This window comes from Helianthus annuus, chromosome 9 (assembly GCF_002127325.2).
Source record: "Helianthus annuus cultivar XRQ/B chromosome 9, HanXRQr2.0-SUNRISE, whole genome shotgun sequence".
NCBI lineage: Eukaryota > Viridiplantae > Streptophyta > Magnoliopsida > Asterales > Asteraceae > Helianthus > Helianthus annuus.
In genome coordinates this window covers 127,797,754-127,816,528 of record NC_035441.2, presented here as the reverse complement: position 1 = coordinate 127,816,528, position 18,775 = coordinate 127,797,754, and the positions used below count along the sequence as shown (strand labels likewise).

The following is an 18,775-nucleotide window of genomic DNA, read 5'->3' as shown; positions in this document are numbered from 1 at the left end:
TCAGGTTTGGCCTAAAAGACAAAACGTGCAAGATTTTGAAAGGTTAAGGACACCGCCTATAAACTTTTGCCAAAAGGACAGCGCCTGCAATTTGATGTAAACATAAATGACAAAACTTGTAATTTACTCTAATATTTAAGAGATTATTAATGAAATTACTCAAGTTTTTTTCTTATCATTTTGTTATTTTCACGATTATTATTTAACGAAATACGTTTTGAATATACAAATAAATTTGTATTTTCATTAACTATTTGTTTTTAATATTTTGTTTAAAGCGTCTATCGTTTTTAAAATTGTTCCTTTTTAAACCATTTGGTTTTCTTAAAATCGTTCTTTTAAAGTCGTTTGTCTTTAAAAGTTTTTTTAAACACTTCATTTCATACCATTCTTTTTAGAATCACTTGCTTTTTTAAACATTTTGAATCAACTCACTATTTTAAGTCGTTTCGTTTTTTAAAATTTTACAAAACGACTGTAAGACCCAGTTTATAATACTAAATTTTATAAGATAGAACCTTACATTTCGTGCCAAAACTTCAGAGTTTACAAAAACTTTCAAGATTTGAAAACCAACTAGTTACAACATTCACATGTTTAACCTACCAAACGATGTTCAAGGTAAAACTACAGTGTTTACATAATAACAAAACAAAAGATCAAGTGCGGAAGCGTTGTATTGTGTGTTCGGTTTGACTTGATTGCTTGATCATCATCCTTTTACTTGGGTACCTGAAAACTAAATATTTTAAACAAGCATTAGCATTATGATTCTAAAATTTCACGTATTCAACCAGATTCGAACACGTATTCAAGAAATTAAAATAGAAATCACATCAAGCTGGGCTCCACCGTAACTTACGGTGTCACCGTAAGTTACGGTGGCTTCTGGACGATTTGGAACCTACCGTAAACCAGTAGGCTCCCACCGTAGCAGTATACTGGCCACCGTAAATTACGGTACCACCGTAATTTACGGTGTGCCCTGTACAAAACTCCTTTGTTTCAAATGCAGTTTTGCTGATTCTTTCCGTGCGTCAAAACAGCTTAATTTCACATAAAATGTTAAGCGACCGGGCTAATTTTTTTTCCATACTCATATTTCACTTATGATAATACTCAACTATTCTCATGAGGGTATGTCTACGGATTAGCTTACAAACTAAATTCCAAGGCTTCTAGTTTAGTCGTTTGTGCTATTGTCATGCATTAAATTTCTAAACTTTAACTCCTATATTAAGAGCAAAGTTTCTCAATTTGCTTATTGTGTTCGCTACACGGCTTACACGTCATGTAAAATCATGCATTATGTAATAGTGTCTAGCTTCGTGCTTATTACCAAAACTTGTTTGACCCGTTTGGGTGCTGAATTTGCACACCATTCAGGACAGGCAAGATTTCATGCTTATCACTTGTTTTGACCCGTTCACTTGTTTAAGACGCAAAGTCACTTTCGTGACACAATGGTCTATCCTGTTTACCATGCTTTATACTACGACATAAAAAAAAGAACAATAATTAATCTTAACGTAACGAAGCGGTAATTTCGTACCTTTAGAGCACGCCCTTTCCCCGTGAATTCCCTTCGGCTTGTCCGCTTGACGATCCGGACTCTTTGCCTAGAAATTTCAGTTTACAACATGTTTAGAACTCTTTTTGTGACCACAATTACATCATTATGGACCATTATCAAATCTGCGTTTTTATCCAAATTTTACATTTAAATCCTCACTTAGGCATTTCAACAAACACCTAACGGGTCAGATTTTCCTACAATCATTACCAAGTTCGTGACTTGAATTTTAACATCTAATTTCACTTTATTTAATAAATTTTTACATACATCTTGACATAAATATTTCTGAATTACTTCTCTAATTCAGATTTTGCTAGATCAAGAGCCAAAATCTCTAGTATTCACCAAGTTTCCTTCAATTCGTTTGTTCCCCACATGTAAACCCCAAACCTTACAAACATGATGCAAGGTTTTGACAAGGAATCACCTAGGGTTTAACCATAGACATAAAATTACTTCAAGATTCATTCATGCATTGCATATCTAGGCTAAATTTCAGTTTTTCAAAGTTAACCTAGAATTCGTGATGGATCAAAATACCAAGATTTTACATACCTTTTGATCCTTACAACAAGGGGTTTGCTAATTTGTGTTTAGAACTTGATTCGGAACGGATTTGAGGCTTCAATTTTGCAGATTTTAGTGTAAAACTAGGGTTTGGAGAATCCCCTGTTCGCCCCTCTTCTCCTTGATCGACCAGACACACCAATTTTGGTGTGTTTGGTTTGGTTTTGTTACAATTAGTAACTAACTTTCGATTTTTGACAAGTTTACACCCTTAACTACTTGTAAGACCCAGTTTATAATACTAAATTTTATAAGATAGAACCTTACATTTCGTGCCAAAACTTCAGAGTTTACAAAAACTTTCAAGATTTGAAAACCAACTAGTTACAACATTCACATGTTTAACCTACCAAACGATGTTCAAGGTAAAACTACAGTGTTTACATAATAACAAAACAAAAGATCAAGTGCGGAAGCGTTGTATTGTGTGTTCGGTTCGACTTGATTGCTTGATCATCATCCTTTTACTTGGGTACCTGAAAACTAAATATTTTAAACAAGCATTAGCATTATGATTCTAAAATTTCACGTATTCAACCAGATTCGAACACGTATTCAAGAAATTAAAATAGAAATCACATCAAGCTGGGCTCCACCGTAACTTACGGTGTCACCGTAAGTTACGGTGGCTTCTGGACGATTTGGAACCTACCGTAAACCAGTAGGCTCCCACCGTAGCAGTATACTGGCCACCGTAAATTACGGTACCACCGTAATTTACGGTGTGCCCTGTACAAAACTCCTTTGTTTCAAATGCAGTTTTGCTGATTCTTTCCGTGCGTCAAAACAGCTTAATTTCACATAAAATGTTAAGCGACCAGGCTAATTTTTTTTCCATACTCATATATCACTTATGATAATACTCAACTATTCTCATGAGGGTATGTCTACGGATTAGCTTACAAACTAAATTCCAAGGCTTCTAGTTTAGTCGTTTGTGCTATTGTCATGCATTAAATTTCTAAACTTTAACTCCTATATTAAGAGCAAAGTTTCTCAATTTGCTTATTGTGTTCGCTACACGGCTTACACGTCATGTAAAATCATGCATTATGTAATAGTGTCTAGCTTCGTGCTTATTACCAAAACTTGTTTGACCCGTTTGGGTGCTGAATTTGCACACCATTCAGGACAGGTAAGATTTCATGCTTATCACTTGTTTTGACCCGTTCACTTGTTTAAGACGCAAAGTCACTTTCGTGACACAATGGTCTATCCTGTTTACCATGCTTTATACTACGACATAAAAAAAAGAACAATAATTAATCTTAACGTAACGAAGCGGTAATTTCGTACCTTTAGAGCACGCCCTTTCCCCGTGAATTCCCTTCGGCTTGTCCGCTTGACGATCCGGACTCTTTGCCTAGAAATTTCAGTTTACAACATGTTTAGAACTCTTTTTGTGACCACAATTACATCATTATGGACCATTATCAAATCTGCGTTTTTATCCAAATTTTACATTTAAATCCTCACTTAGTCATTTCAACAAACACCTAACGGGTCAGATTTTCCTACAATCATTACCAAGTTCGTGACTTGAATTTTAACATCTAATTTCACTTTATTTAATAAATTTTTACATACATCTTGACATAAATATTTCTGAATTACTTCTCTAATTCAGATTTTGCTAGATCAAGAGCCAAAATCTCTAGTATTCACCAAGTTTCCTTCAATTCGTTTGTTCCCCACATGTAAACCCCAAACCTTACAAACATGATGCAAGGTTTTGACAAGGAATCACCTAGGGTTTAACCATAGACATAAAATTACTTCAAGATTCATTCATGCATTGCATATCTAGGCTAAATTTCAGTTTTTCAAAGTTAACCTAGAATTCGTGATGGATCAAAATACCAAGATTTTACATACCTTTTGATCCTTACAACAAGGGGTTTGCTAATTTGTGTTTAGAACTTGATTCGGAACGGATTTGAGGCTTCAATTTTGCAGATTTTAGTGTAAAACTAGGGTTTGGAGAATCCCCTGTTCGCCCCTCTTCTCCTTGATCGACCAGACACACCAATTTTGGTGTGTTTGGTTTGGTTTCTTACAATTAGTAACTAACTTTCGATTTTTGACAAGTTTAGACCCTTAACTATGATTTTCTCTAAGTTTAAATGTTTTAACCATAATATGTATTATTTCAAGACTTGAATTTAACTAGGTTAAGTTCCTAGTTGTTAAATTCTTGTTTATTAACTCTTTGAATTTTCTAATATAAGGATTTATATTTTCAGGGTGTTACAACGACGTTTATAAAAAAACAAAAGAAATGTAATATTTGAAAAAAGATGAAATATTCTAATAAAAAGTTTGCATAAGATCGTTCACTTTTCAAACTTTTTTAGAGTGATTTATTTCTTTTTCAAATCTTCCATTTCTTTGGACCGTTTGTTTATTCAAAATTCGTTATTTTTTTATTCTTTCGTGTATTAAATTCATGTGTTTTTTAAGACCTTACATTTGTTAACTTATTTTTTAAGGTTTTGCTTTTTTAAAAACGTCCTTTTTTTAATCTTCGTTTTTTAAACCACTCGTTTGTTTAAAATCGATCTTTTTTAAATTCCTTCAATTTTTTAAATCGTGTTCATTTTTCCTAATGGCTATAAGTAAACTGAATACAAAAATGAACGATTTCAAAAATGGTTATAAAAGAACGGTTTAAAAAGAAACACATTTAAAAATCAACAACTTAAAAAAAGAATTGTTTAAAAAAGTTTAAAAAATGATTTTAAAAAGAACGGTGTTAAATGAATTGTTTAAAAAAAACTTTAAAAGACAAACAACTTTGAAAAGAATGATTTTAATAAACAAACGATTTAAAAAAGGAATAGTTTTAAAAACGATATACGGTTTTAAAAAGATTAAAAAACAAATGATTTTAAAAACGACGTTTATAAAAAACAAATGCTTAATGAAAATACATATTTATTCGTATATATAAAACATATTTTATTAAATAATAATTGTGAAAATAATGAAATAAAAAAAATTGAGTAATTGCATTAATAATCTCTTAAATATTAAAAGAATTTTATAATTATCAAAAATAGCCCCTAAGGTATATAAAGACATAATTACCGTTACACTTAACTACAAAAAAGTAACAAAGTTAGTATCAAAGGCCAAAACCGTTATAAAATACAACCTCGGGATCTGATATGTTAAAATATTTCTTTTTGGACTGAAAGGGTTAAACTGGCTAAACCCCAGGGACCAAAACAGTAATTTACTCCAAAAATAAATTATATATCTTCATTCCACTCCCTTTTTAGACCAAAGTTGTAAATCTAGATTCCATTGTCCTCCTTTGCATATGAAAAACTTAAAATCTTGCTAACCTAGTTAAAGCATCCATACTAAGAGTATCCACAATAAGCCTATATTTGGATGTTTTTAAAGAGAGAGAAAGTGATGTGAAGGAAAGAGGATGTGAGGTGTAGAAGAGAGAATGTGGTGATGTATGTAAGGAAAAATGGATGGAAGTAAGAGAGTTTTATTTAGGAAAAAATACAAGTTTTGTCCTTTATCTTAACTCTCTTTTTAAGGCGGTGTCCTTTTCAATGAATTTTGACAGTTTTTGCCCTTTATAGGGGAAATTGTTGCACGTCTTGTCCTTTAGCCCTAACCCAGTTAGATTTTTTTTCGTTAAGTCTCATCACGTGCAAGTCACATGACGGTAGTTAAGTCTTTTTACCTATAAAGGGCGATTTTTGTAAATACTCACGTATGTATATATATACTAGCAAACAATATATGATAAGCACTCTTTTTACCCCCTCACTTTCTCTATCTACCAGCAAACAACACCACTGTCGCACTAGCAACCACCGCCCCCACCCACTTAAGACCCTACTCCTTCTCGTTCTTATTTTTACCCCAAGATCAACACAATTATTTCTCCTTTGCCACAAATCACTTGGTGGAATAAACAGATCTGGAAAGAAAGGGCATTAGGGTGCGACAATGGGGGGTTCTAGAGTTCCGCAAGGATGTGACGGTGGTGGTGTTTGATGGTTGGTTGTGAAGGTTGTGGATGTTAGGCGACGGGGATTCTAGGGTTCCGGCGACGGTGGGGTTAGATAGTGGTGGTGTTTGATGGGTGGTTGTAGTGGTTGTAATTGCGATGGATGTTAGGTGACAGGGATTCTAGGGTTCTGGTGATGGTGGGGTTGGACAATGGTGGTGTTTGATGGGTGGTTGTAGTGGTTGTGATGACGATGGATGTTAGGCGACTGTGGGGGTTGGACGGTGGTGGTGGAAGTTTCTGACCGGGTAGTGGTGGGTTGATGGCAGGTGGGTGGCAGGTGGTGGGTGGTGGTGGGTTGATGGTGGTGGCGGTGGCAGGTGGGTTAATGGTGGTGGTGGTCGGTTGATGGTGGTGAGAGGTGGGAGGTGGTGGTGAGATCTGAATGTGTGTGAGAGATAGTGTGGTAGAGAGAGAGAGAGCTGTTAAGAGAGAGAGAGAGAGGGAGAGTGGTATAGAAAGAGAAAGAGAGTTATATATAATAATAATAATAATTTTTAAAAATGTTGTGTTAATTTTTTAAATAATATTAAATAAACGGGTAAAAAGACTAAAATACCCTTGGGTAAACAGATTTAACAAGAAATTTTAACTAGGTTAGGGTCAAGGACAAGACGAGCAACAATTTTCCCTATAAAAGGGCAAAACTGTCAAACTTCGTTGAAAAGAACACTGCCTAAAAATCGTATCAAGATAAAGGACAAAACTTTCCTTTTATTTATAGTCATATAGTGCAGGTTTATATTTGAATCTTGGCAGTTGAGATTGTAAAACGATTTGTAAAACATTTGGTATTTATATCATGCAAGTGTTTGTTTAATCATATGCTCCGAAAACCTTTTTGGTTACACCCACATGTTTCCGCTTTAGCAGGGTGTGACATAAACCCTCTTCCCTAACTCCCGCTAGTCTCGTCACGACACGTCACTTAGACCATCTACTACATTAAAGTGCCTGATTTGGTGGCACCACTACCCTAAAACTTGAACCCCACCATTTTACCTCTCTCTCTTTCTCTCTCTTTCTTTCTCTGTTTCCATACACACAACTCTCTCTATCTCTTTCCTACTATCACACTTAACCTTTCAGCTTGTACAAAGACCAACCCCTGCCGGCCTCAGCTCTGTCAAATCCCCAAAATACCACATACGGATCTCACTGCGAGGCGTGTGACGTACCAGGAAATAGCTACTAATCATGTCAAACTAAAAGTAAATAATTGTAACACCCCGTGTTTTCAAATGTCAAAGTCAAAGTCAAAGTCCAAGTCAACTTTGACTATCTTTGACTATAACTAGTCTATTTCATGCTTTAATTGTATTATGTGGAGTAAGTGTTGCAATCAAGAAAGAATCGAAGTGATCGAATGTTTAGTCAACACGAACCGATTTACGACTGTGACTAGTAGGAAGTAACAATGCAATAAAGTGAACTAATCAGTAATCAAACCGATCTAACCATCATCGAACTCGAATTACACGAACTTTGGTTGTTACTATACGTGTGTGTGTGCCTTATGTGTTACCTGTGCATGTTTACTTTATGTTTTGTGTGGTGATCAATCGAATCAATCGAAACTCGAATCACAAATCAAATGCAATCGAAATCGAATTATGACGAATGGTAACGTAAGGATAGGGTGAAGTATAGATGATTGTATATTAGATATAATGGTTGGGATTAAAAGTAATATGAATAGGGAACTCTATCGTACTCGTATCGCCTTCAATCGAAATCGAAATATCGAAAATCGTCGCACCGAACTCTCGAACCAGGCTGTTGATCGATCAGGCTATCAGCCGATCGAACAGCCCAGCCGATCGAACAGACTGTTCGATCGAGCAGGCTGTCCGATCGGGGAAGCCTGGCCGATCGGCCAGCCCTTTCCTCTTTGGGAAGCCTATAAATAGTCCTGTCATTGTCATTCTTTACCACTTTTGGAAAGCTCTGACCGACAGCTCGTGCTCCCCTCCTTTTCTCAGATTTCTTTCGATTCCGGTAAGTTTTCATCCTAAATCTTGTACTTTCTTGATCAAAACATGCTCCTACACCTTTCTATCTTTCAAATCTTGATTTCTAACCGTGAAATCACCAAGATCTAAGCATTCTTGGATGATGTCATCATGGTGTTCTTCAAGAACATCATGTTTTGGCTTCAATCCACCATGAATAGCTCGGATGTAACTGATTTCCACATAAACAAGCTAAGATCTATCAAGGATCTAAACATTTACACGATGTGAAGGATTGAAAGAAGGAATTCCAACTTTCTTTCAACTCTTTTACACTCAATGCCTTCAAACCGGTAGAAACGGAGCTTGAGCCAACTCACTAATCATTCCAATGGTTGTGTGATTCAAGATCCGGATTCTATCTACGAGGTTCACCAACTTCGGGTTAAACATTAAACCATGGTTCCGAACCGTTCACCGGCCGGACTTGGGTGATTCCTGTCTGAGCAGGAGAAACAAGTAAGAACGGAGGTTCCCTAGTTAAGCTCGTTGTCAAACTACCTCAATATAGCGTCAAATAATCAGAACAGCCAAGTGTTAGACGAACAGGCTGACCAGGTCAGGATGCTGGCCGAACGGTTAGGCTGTTCGAATGAACAGCCCAACCGATCGGACATGCTAGCCGATCGACCAGGCTAGCCGATCGGCTAGCATATGGCCCCACACTTAACAACTTCATGAAGTATGGTATTGACGAGGTACTGTTCGATCGAACAGCTGTTCGTCAACATTACTCCTCGGATCATGAGATACTATGGTTCAACACTTAGTCGATTTTTCAATTCGTTTGACGTATAGGAATGCCACCCGATCGAACATGCTGTTCGATTGAGTGACATTCTACAGAGGACTACTACTGAAGTTCCTAACCGATCGGTTAAACCGGCCGATCGAACAGACCGTTCGATGGATCGACCTGAAAGGTAAGAACACTTCAGTGTTCTCAAATACTACAACGAAAACTTCAAAAGTTCAAATCCTCACACACAAACACATCTCACTCAAGGGAAGAAACAATCCACTCGAACAGTCCAGCCGATCGAGCCTACCTGCCGATCGAACGGACTGTCTGAACGAATTGTCTAGCCGAACGAACAACCCGCTCGATCGAACCAACTGTTCGATCGACCAGGCTGTTCGACCCACTTACATTTGTTTCCATTCTACGTGTTCTTCATCGTTGTGCTATCGAACTGTTCAGGCTAACCCCACTCTCAAGCGCTCTCTTCAATCCATCAAATCAATCGCTGTGAGTATACTCGATCCCTTTTTGCTTTTAGCACTTTTGGGTGTTACATACGTTACTTATATCAAAACACAATCGATCACACTACTCAACTATTTGAACGCTAACCAATATGCATGTATTACGTGACTAAATGAATGCTTGTTGATTGTGTTTACACGTGGAATGTTGTTTACCTGCCTTAATGACGTAGTACTATAGTTTGGACACAGCATCCGTTCACACGGGGGTTGTTAAGGACAATTACTTGCATGGATTACGGTGGTAATCATGTATTGCGAACCGTCTCGGACGGTCAACCCGCAGTCATTGGTATCGATAGGTCCATGTCGATAATTAACATGCTTTGTTTTCCTATGTGTACGTGCTGGTTATGTGTAAACTATTTCGAACTCTATATGCTATTATCAAACTTGTATGCTCACCTTTACATTATATGTATTGACTTTATTTTAACGTATGTGACAGGTGTTAAGATGTTTGCTTGCTAGGAAAGCGAGGCTAGAATAAAGCTCTAGAGGCCCCCAACAAATAGTTGTCTTTCAGGAAAAAGCAACTAGAGCATAGTTGTCTGTAGATCTTGTCAGGCTGGGTCTTTAGGAGCATTTGAACAATATTTATTTTTCTTATTTAAATCTGAGTTGTCGGAACAGAATATTTGACTGGTTGTTATCTGTAATAATTTGTTTGTTATTTGGGACACGGTATGGGACGTGTTATTTAAACTGAATAGTAATGATAATTGTTATGGAAACTTCTGGACAATCTGTTTCGCTCAGTGCCATGCCCCGATGATTCCGCCATCGGTTGGGGTGTGACAGATTGGTATCAGAGCCATAACTATAGGGAATTAGGTAGGAGACGACCTAGTCCGGGTCGCTGTCTAAGAGACCTAGACTATAGTTAGGAACCAACAGACCAAGCTTAGGTACTAAACTCTAATATTCTTCGCTATCACTGCACTCGAATCCTCAAATAAAGTCAAGCGATTTAGCCGAGATTAGGTATGAAAGCCGCAAACTCTCGACTAAATTGTTCGATCAATGCTGATTTCATCAATTTATCAATGACTTTCCTTATTATTTTCGATAACGAACGAGGAGGATTATACCAAAGCAGGAGTGAAATCCATATTTTGATGAATAACCTCCTCAAATTTTACTAAAACAAGGAAGAAATTGCTAAGCCAGGGGTGAAACCCGAACCTTGGCAACTTATTCCAACTTCTACTCATCTCACCAAAGCCTCGACGGACTCCAACGACCTGAACTCACAAGTATGGCCTAGGGAATACACGTTGAATGCCCAAGAATCGAGGCAGAAACGCGATCCCGAAAGTCGAAAAGTGACGACAAGTCTATTGTGAATAGTCGAATCGCTTTGGGTAGTCAATGTCTAGTAGCCGCAGACAATCCATTTCCTCGATTTTGTGTGTTTCGATTCTGAGCCCGCAACTGCTGACTCTGATAATTCGTCGATTTTATGTGTAATTACCTGTTTATGTGTTTAATTTTGATGTTCGCCCGATTTTTGCTATCACTTCGATCGACACACACAACTCGTATTGCTATTCTACCTCAAAACACTAACAAGTCGTTGCAATTCTAGACAATACTATGATGCGATATACGCTATACTATACTCGATATGCTATACAATTATGCGTTACTATTCGATATACTTGCGCGATCACCATATACGAACGACACGCGAGCCTTGAACGATAGGTTTCTGTATTCTGACTACCTCTGTGGCTAAATGTGTACGTGCATCTGTGCTTACGTGCTTCTGTTCTTACGTGCCTCTGTGCTTTACGTGCTTATGCGCTTCTGTGATTACGTGAAGCTGTGGTTATGTGCCTACGTGTTTATGTGATGCGTGTTTCGACGTGTTTCTAAGCTTTAATAAGTAGTAGACGTGTGAGGTGGGATACGATTTGTTGTGTCTGAGACATACGACGATGACTGTTGCAGACCACGTCGACATCTGGACACCGAACCCCACTTACTCGCCAAGAGAAGAGAGACAGGCGTCTTGCCGCTATCATTGCCAAGAGCGTGGCAAAGGCCGTGTGCGACGTGTATGAAAACGCCAGCAAATCGTCTGAGGAATCGCGAATCGACGCTCCTAAGGATGCCAACAAGACTAGTTTCAGCTTCAAACAGTTTAAAGCATGCGGACCCAAAGAATTCACCGGAGAAGATGGCCCTACCGCCATGTTTCAATGGTTCGATTCAGTTGAAGTCACTCTGCGCCAAAGCGGCTGTCCTGAAAATCTCTGCACCCTCAATGCTACAGGCGTCTTCCAGTCCCGAGCTCTAGACTGGTGGACGGCCGAACGAAACAAGCGCGGAAATGATGCAGCTTATGAGCTGACCTGGGAGGAGTTAAAGGCAATCATGATGGACGAATTTTGCCCTCCCCATGAACGCCAAAAGCTGGAGGACGAGTTTTGGAACATCAAGCAGAAGGATGGAGACAACGCTGCTTTAACTGCACGCTTCAAGCAGCTTAGCATCATTTGTCCCGATCAAGTCAAGACGCCAGAGATCGCAATCAAGAAGTATATTCGAGCTCTACCCGATTGTGTTGCCGATTTCGTTCATGCTGCCAAGCCATCATCGATTGAAGAGACCTACCTGCTTGCCGCTGAGATCAATGACAAGCGGGTAAAGTCTGGTTTTTGGGATAAGCATACGAAGTCTCTGCACCAAGCCACCGCCACGCCAACCGTCGACACCACCACTGCTCAGCCCTCCAAGTCGTCAAGAAGAAAGAAAAAGCACAACAACAGCTCCAACAACAAGAACTGTGCTGTGACAACGACTGCTGCTCCTCTGTAAGCCGTACCGGCCAGCTCTGACCGACCAGCTCGTGCTCCCCTCCTTTTCTCAGATTTCTTTCGATTCCGGTAAGTTTTCATCCTAAATCTTGTACTTTCTTGATCAAAACATGCTCCTACACCTTTCTATCTTTCAAATCTTGATTTCTAACCGTGAAATCACCAAGATCTAAGCATTCTTGGATGATGTCATCTTGGTGTTCTTCAAGAACATCATGTTTTGGCTTCAATCCACCATGAATAGCTCGGATCTAACTGATTTCCACATAAACAAGCTAAGATCTATCAAGGATCTAAACATTTACACGATGTGAAGGATTGAAAGAAGGAATTCCAACTTTCTTTCAACTCTTTTACACTTAATGCCTTCAAACCGGTAGAAACAGAGCTTGAGCCAACTCACTAATCATTCCAATGGTTGTGTGATTCAAGATCCGGATTCTATCTACGAGGTTCACCGACTTCGGGTTAAACATTAAACCATGGTTCCGAACCGTTCACCGGCCGGACTTGGGTGATTCCTGTCCGAGCAGGAGAAACAAGTAAGAACGAAGGTTCCCTAGTTAAGCTCGATGTCAAACTACCTCAATATAACATCAAATAACCAGAATAGCCAAGTGTTAGACGAACAGGCCGACCAGGTCAGGATGCTGGCCGAACGGTTAGGCTGTTCGAACGAACAGCCCAACCGATCGGACATGCCAGCCGATCGATCAGGCAATCCGATCAGCTAGCATATGGCCCCACACTTAACAACTTCATGAAGTATTGTATTGACGAGGTACTGTTCGATCGAACAGCTGTTCGTCAACATTACTCCTCGGATCATGAGATACTATGCTTCAACACTTAGTCGATTTTTCAATTCGTTTGACGTATAGGAATGCCACCCGATCGAACATGCTGTTCGATCGAGTATGCTGTTCGATTGAGTGACATTCTACAGAGGACTACTACTGAAGTTCCTAACCGATCGGTTAAACCGGCCGATCGAACAGACCGTTTGATCGATCGACCTGAAAGGTAAAAACACATCAGTGTTCTCAAATACTACAACGAAAACTTCAAAAGTTCAAATCCTCACACACAAACACATCTCACTCAAGGGAAGAAACAATCCACTCGAACAGTCTAGCCGATCGAGCCTACCGGCCGATCGAACAGACTGTCCGAACGAATTGTCTAGCCGAACGAACAACCCACTCGATCGAACCAACTGTTCGATCGACCAGGCTGTTCGACCCACTTACATTTGTTTCCATTCTACGTGTTCTTCATCGTTGTGCTATCGAACTGTTCAGGCTAACCCCACTCTCAAGCGCTCCCTTCAATCCATCAAATTCAATTGCTGTGAGTATACTCGATCCCTTTTTGCTTTTAGCACTTTTGGGTGTTACATACGTTACTTATATCAAAACACAATCGATCACACTACTCAACTATTTGAACGCTAACCAATATGCATGTATTACGTGACTAAATGAATGCTTGTTGATTGTGTTTACACGTGGAATGCTGTCTACCTGGCTTAACGACGTAGTACTATAGTTTGGACTCAGCACCCGTTCACACGGGGGTTGTTAAGGACAATTACTTGCATGGATTACGGTGGTAATCATGTATTGCGAACCGTCTCGGACGATCAACCCGCAGTCATTGGTATCGATAGGTCCATGTCGATAATTAACATGCTTCGTTTTCCTCTGTGTACGTGCTGGTTATGTGTAAACTATTTCGAACTCTATATGCTATTATCAAACTTGAATGCTCACCTTTACATTATATGTATTGACTTTATTTTAACGTATGTGACAGGTGTTTAAGATGTTTGTTTGCTAGGAAAGCGAGGCTAGAATAAAGCTCTAGAGGCCCCCAACAAATAGTTGTCTGTCAGGAAAAAGCAACTAGAGCATAGTTGTCTGTAGATCTTGTCAGGCTGGGTCTTTAGGAGCATTTGAACAATATTTATTTGTCTTATTTAAATCTGAGTTGTCGGAACAGAATATTTGACTGGTTGTTATCTGTAATAATTTGTTTGTTATTTGGGACACGGTATGGGACGTGTTATTTAAACTGAATAGTAATGATAATTGTTATGGAAACTTCTGGACAATCTGTTTCGCTCAGTGCCATGCCCCGATGATTCCGCCATCGGTTGGGGTGTGACAGATTGGTATCAGAGCCATAAATATAGGGAATTAGGCAGGACACGAACTAGTCCGGGTCGCTGTCTTAGAGACCTAGACTATACTTAGGAACCAACAGACCAAGCTTAGGTACTAAACTCTAATATTCTTCGCTATCACTGCACTTGAATCCTCAAATAAAGTCAAGCGATTTAGCCGAGATTAGGTGTGAAAGCCGCAAACTCTCGACTAACTTGTTCGATCAATGCTGATTTCATCAATTTATCAATGACTTTCCTTATTATTTTCGATAACGAACGAGGAGAATTATACCAAAACAGGAGTGAAATCCATATTTTGATGAATAACCTCCTCAAATTTTACTAAAACAAGGAAGAAATTGCTAAGCCAGGGGTGAAACCCGAACCTTGGCAACTTATTCCAACTTCTACTCATCTCACCAAAACCTCGACGGACTCCAACGACCTGAACTCACAAGTATGGCCTAGGGAATACACGTTGAATGCCCAAGAATCGAGGCAGAATCGCGATCCTGAAAGTCGAAAAGTGACGACAAGTCTATTGTGAATAGTCAAATCGCTTTGGGTAGTCGATGTCTAGTAGCCGCAGACAATCCATTTCCTCGATTTTATGTGTTTCGATTCTGAGCCCGCAACTGCTGACTCTGATAATTCGTCGATTTTATGTGTAATTACCTGTTTATGTGTTTAATTTTGATGTTCACCCGATTTTTGCTATCACTTCGATCGACACACACGACTCGTATTGCTATTCTACCTCAAAACACTAATAAGTCGTTGCAATTCTAGACAATACTATGATGCGATATACGCTATACTATACTCGATATGCTATACAATTATGCGATACTATTCGATATACTATGCGCGATCACCATATACGAACGACACGCGAGCCTTGAACGACAGGTTTCTGTATTCTGACTGCCTCTGTGGCTAAATGTGTACGTGCTTCTGTGCTTACGTGCTTCTGTGCTTACGTGCCTCTGTGCTTTACGTGCTTATGTGCTTCTGTGATTTCGTGAAGCTGTGGTTATGTGCCTACGTGTTTATGTGATGCGTGTTTCGACGTGTTTCTAAGCTTTAGTAAGTAGTAGACGTGTGAGGTGGGATACGATTTGTTGTGTCTGAGACATACGACGATGACTGTTGCAGACCATGTCGTCATCTGGACACCGAAGTTTACCATTAATTCCGGATATATGCATCTTATATATATAAAATCCACTAAATTCAGACTCCCCATAAGATTAACAAACCCTGACTACATTTTTCTTTATAAACCCTGAAGGCACTTAAACCCTGGCCCATTATAATAAAAATTCGGTTATTAACATAAGTAAACAGTGACTCCTTATTTCACAAAGTCGGACATATGATAAACTCGGACTTTGTGACTTCAGAAAGTCTGACATTTATTCCCGGACAATCAAACGCACATAATAAACAACATCATAGTTTCTATTCTATGAAACAGTTCCTATGATCAAAACCCTTATCCACAATAAACAACAGATGTTACAAATCATTAACACGGTTTGGCAATTCTATCATATCAGTGGCATTCTAATACTCATTAACAATGCACATTCATTCACAAAACACAATCATTCAGGCATAAACAAGTAAACACAAGGCCATTGTTTGGAGGACAAGGGTTTGCATGAAATCCAATGAACAAGAATATCAATCAACTTATAATCATAAAGCATTACCTTAGATTGATTCTAGGGTTTGTTCTTGAAAGATTGAAAGATGAAAGATTAGAGAACTTGGTGTAGCCAAATGATTAGAGGAATGATTATTTGTAAACTGTCGTAAAGTGATTTGTGAGGGAGGTTTAGGGTTATGTGGGAGTTATATTAAAGTTTTACTATTAACCCTAAACACCCCTAACTATGTCATTATTACACAATGCCCACAACATCATACAGTTAGAACACACAATCCACGTATTTATCACGCAAAACATAAGTTCGTATAAACCGTCCGTTTATAATTATTATTCGTGTTATTCACCAACGTTCGAGAGTTATCATGCAAATGTTCCGGTAAATCCCCGAATTACCAAAGTAGACTCATTTAACTAACCCTAGTTAAATGCAGTGCTATGAATGTATGTTTAAGTTAACTGTGGTTAGGTTAAAGTATTAACCTGAAATTAGGGGTTGTCACATCTTCCCCAACTTGAAAGAAATTTCACCCCGAAATTTGATAAGCAGTCACAGAGGAGTGAAAAGTTAAGTTAAGATGACTGTGGGTTTTCCTCGAGTACCACAACATCGGCGGCGGTGTGCGCCTGTGGGTAAAGGGTACCCGAAGCCACTACCTGTGGTGCCCTGTACCCTCTGAGGGGAATTTGGGTGGGAATTTAGGCGAGGAATGAAAATTCAGTGGGGAAATGTAACATACGTCAAAACGGGTACTAGAAAATGCGACCCTTTTTGAAACTTGAGTCCGAAGCATTTGTAAACCAGAATCTTTCACGAAATAAATAATCGAGGAAGGAATTTATTTATTTTTTTAGTTATTTATTTATTTATGTTAATAATCGTATTTAGATTAACAAGTATAATTATGTTTAAAAAAGTTATAAAATATCAATCTTATAAATAAAGCTTTGTTAGCATGGTTACTTATTTGTAAAGGGAGATAATTAGTAGGGTTAACTTGGTTAGTTTGGTTTAGGAAAGCCAATTACAAAGTCCAGGGGCCTAACTTCCAATCTTTGAAAGTGTATTAAAAGGGAAATAAAAAGAATGGATGGCGGAACACGAACCCGGATCTCGTCCGGTTCCCAAACACAACATGCGCACACAATAACCACTCCATCACACCCCTTTTAGTGAGATGAATACAACAAACCTTTCTTTTAATCTAATACTTGCTTGATTTAAATGTTATAAGAGTTCGCCGCCTAATCCTGTTCGCAAACTCACCATAGGATAACTATGATCCTCACTAGTCTCGTATTTGATTCCGTAATCGTGTTTCCCTTTATGAGATCATGAATCTAGTCGTCCCAATAGACCATTCTCACACAAAATCTCCACCGAATTGAATTCAAATCCCACATAAATGGAAACCTGATTATTTTAAGATTCTTTCCAAAATTCTTGTTGTTAGTGGAAAACTGTACAAATACAACCTTTCGTTCATCATTCCGAACGCTTGACACCCTTAATCGCGCAACAAAACTTTCGGTAACTATTCTGGCTCACGTCGACAACTCGCAAGAACTACCACCTCACCAGAATACTTCTAAACTACCATATCACGATACAAACTTTAAACTTACTTACAAAAGACCTAGGCGTTTAATCTAACATTGACAAACAAAAAGTGTTTTGACCCATTTGAAAACTATCATAAGCCGAAAGTGCGTAAAGGACAGTGAAGTGTATCCGATCCAAGCTCGCCATCATCAAGAGTATTTTCCTATCATTCATAACACAAAAATTCATCAGTACATTTCTTTAAACATAGAAATTACATCTTCCATTTCATCTCTTATTTGACCCATTATCAAGGCCAAGATTTGGATTCATCCTTATTCCTTTCAACTAGCAATTCCATTTAAAATGGATATTGCGCATACCATTCCTTTCAACTAGCAATTTCATTTAAAACGGGTATTGCACATACCATTCCTTTCAACTAGCAATTCCATTTAAAACGGATATTGCACTTACCATTCCTTCATCATTAAAATCTTTAATCCATACGACCCGTTCATAACAGGTCAAAAACTTAGACCCTCAACATGGTCTATCATCCTTGGCTAATTTGACCGGTTCATAACGGGTCAACACATAATCATTTTATCATCTCAAAATTTCATCCATTTTGACCCATTTACAACGAATCATTACATATCCATTCCTTATCTTGCTTTTCCATTCATTTTGACCCATTCATAACGGGTCATCATACATACTTTAAATCACTTTATTTTTTTTTTTGCAAATTCTTCAATGTTCAACACAACACATTTACCTTGCTCTAAACCATAATTTACAAGCTAGTAGAAATATAATGAAGCTAATGCCATAATCTACATTAAGATAAAGTAAAGTTCATATGAACTTACAACAATCTTGCATTACTTGCGCCTTGGAATGGCTCGTGCTTTCTTCCTTCTTCGCTCCTATAAGTTACAACTTCTCCTTTTTAGCTTTCATACAATTCATTTCATATGTGTATTTCTTTATTCATTATGGTACTAATTAACCATATACACTTCCATTTTCATCCTAATACCTCAATTTAATAAGTACTCATGTCAAAACGCAACTAAATCAATCAAGGCATTTCATCGAACATGTTGTGTGT

The 18,775-nt window shown here is 38.3% G+C and overlaps 2 long non-coding RNA genes across 2 annotated transcripts; both read right to left on the bottom strand.

The window, feature by feature from the left end:
- Positions 1 to 502: 502 nt before the first annotated feature.
- Positions 503 to 2,267, bottom strand: LOC118482097. Its single transcript, XR_004867211.1, has 3 exons — positions 2,132 to 2,267; positions 1,553 to 1,619; positions 503 to 739 (listed from the first exon to the last, which is right to left on the bottom strand). It is a non-coding gene; the product is annotated as an uncharacterized LOC118482097 (long non-coding RNA).
- A 122-nt stretch (positions 2,268 to 2,389) lies between these two features.
- On the bottom strand, positions 2,390 to 4,154 carry LOC118482096. Its single transcript, XR_004867210.1, has 3 exons — positions 4,019 to 4,154; positions 3,440 to 3,506; positions 2,390 to 2,626 (listed from the first exon to the last, which is right to left on the bottom strand). It is a non-coding gene; the product is annotated as an uncharacterized LOC118482096 (long non-coding RNA).
- Positions 4,155 to 18,775: the final 14,621 nt, after the last annotated feature.